Source organism: Psammomys obesus, unplaced genomic scaffold, assembly GCF_907164565.1.
Source record: "Psammomys obesus unplaced genomic scaffold, mPsaObe1.curated_primary_1811, whole genome shotgun sequence".
Taxonomy (NCBI): Eukaryota; Metazoa; Chordata; class Mammalia; order Rodentia; family Muridae; genus Psammomys; species Psammomys obesus.
The window spans coordinates 1,483,978-1,486,136 of NW_026596463.1; the positions used below are offsets into that span (position 1 = coordinate 1,483,978).

Genomic DNA, 2,159 nt, shown 5'->3' on the forward strand with positions numbered 1-2,159 from the left:
GGAAGTGCTCTGGCTGGAAGTGCTCTGGCTGGAAGTGCTCTGGGCTGCCCCTCGAGGCTGGAGCAGATGTAGGAGAGTGTTCCCCTGTAAAGACATGTCGGGTGTGCTGCTTGCCGTGAGGCTGCTGTGGATGCTCAGCGCCCACTCTAAGGCCTTAGCTGGGCCCAAGGCTCAAGGTGACAGACACCGACATTACAGTCTACAGGATTGTACAACTGAGTGGGAAGGGAGCATCGGCACAGACAGAAATCCAGAAGGGAGGAAAAGAAACCGATGCTGTCATCCATTTCCTGAGACAGTTTTCTAAAATGAACCTGGAGCTGGGCCATGGGTAAAAAGGTGGGGTAGGGGTCAGAATGTCTTGAGCATCTCAGAACTGAACTGTCACCATCAAGAAACTAAAGAGGGCCAGTCCCTGAGTCAGCCAGAAGATACAGCCCTGGAAATCAGGGTAGACAAATAGAGGACGGACTGTGTGGAAATGTCATTAGAAAACAGAACAGAAGGCCCAGTTTGACTGCAGCTTTGCACATACCGGATCTTGCCCTACAGAGAAATTGTTTCTCCCTACCTACTTTTCCTCAGTATGAGGAAGCTCTGTCTTCTATGAATGACATACCAGGAGAGCTATTACAAAGATTCTAATGTAATAATATTCTATTTCCTAAAGTGGCTGGGAAAGACAGAGGCACTCACTTAATGTGTCTCTCTCTGTAAGACGAATTTGAAAATAAAATTTAAAAAAACAGAAAAATCATAACAAGTCATAGCAAACCACTCATAGCCAAGGACTCGTATACTTTTTTGACATATGAAAGGGACAGAAGGTATTTTAGGACCCATGGAATAAGCCAGCCTTGGGATGAGCTCTTGGGAAGTGGGGTGGGGTGGCTCCCTGCTGTCACGTCTGAGGCTGGATGATCCTATTCATATCTCTGGAGGTAAGTGGAGAAAGAGGCTGACCTCCCTCAGTTTCCACTCATTCTCTCCAGAATCTGCTGCCAGGATGGCAGGTTCATGGCACCTATGGAGACAGAGCTTCACCTTCTTTGGACCAAAGCCCAAGGAAGGCATCAAGTGACAAGGCTCAGGGTGCAGCGTTTCAGCACGAGGCTCCGATCGGGGCCCCTGAAGCCATGGCTCCCTCCTGTGCCAGAGCATCCCACAGTGTTCTCACTGGCTGTGTGCCAGCCTGTCCTGGGAAATCCCACACCTTCTTGTCAGAGCTGCCGGACTGTCTGTTCCTTGGTGGCAGAATTTGTGCCAAATGCCATAGGAGAGCCAAGTCCAACAGGCTCTGGGTCCTAATTAAGATCTTAGTCCCCTGAAGCTAATGACAGCCATTAATTGACCACAACAAATTCTACCCCTAGCAAGGGTTCCAATGACTGTAGCACTTACAAACGACTTCTTTCTTTCAGGCAGCACTTACACTTTAAGTGCAGAACGTTCCAGAGACTAAACCCAGCAGCTTCTAAATAAACTAACTAAACTAACCAGCTTCTCATTTCAGGGTGTCACTGTAACTAGAGCAAGGTCAATCTTCTTTGCAGTTCAAAACCAAGCTAAGCCATGGCCTGCTGTTAGCCACCCCTCAGCCCTTACCAAGGCTACGATCCTTTTTCTGCAATGGATTTGGCATCTGCACCCTCATGCTACAGTCTTCAGTGAAAACTCAAGCACTTTCCCTTCTCTATTTTCCTCAAAGAAAAACGATGAACTAGAAGAGCGTTCTCGCCAGAGTTCTCAGCTTTTCTACTCATTTTTGGCATGTCATGATGATGAGTAAACCTATTTTCCCCCAAGAAGTGTGTGAAAACGTGCTAACAGCAATTATGTAAGAGAGGGGGGGGGGAAAGCCTAAATATTTCTGGAAACTTGGTAAACAAAGCGCTCAGAACAAGTTCTAGAAGTGGCATTGTAAGGTAGAAGATATGCCCATCCCGGAGCGGGTTCAAAAACCAGATTGCATCATGTGTCTCAGATGGAACAGTAATGGTTGGGTGGGGGTTCACCGGGGAGTGGGCGGGGGTGCTGCTGGGGTGGGTCACTGTTGGGGTGGGGTACTACTGGGGTGGGGGTGCTATTGGTTTGGGAGTGCTGTTTGTGTGTGGGTGCTGCTGGGGTGGGGTGCTGTTGTTGTGGGGTGCTGCTGGGGT

General features: G+C 48.8%; 1 protein-coding gene across 4 annotated transcripts in view; it reads right to left on the minus strand.

The window, feature by feature from the left end:
- Pde8b (phosphodiesterase 8B) overlaps positions 1-2,159 on the minus strand; it is a 211,788-nt gene that overhangs the window by 65,867 nt on the left and 143,762 nt on the right. The gene's annotated exons all lie outside the window — the stretch shown is intronic.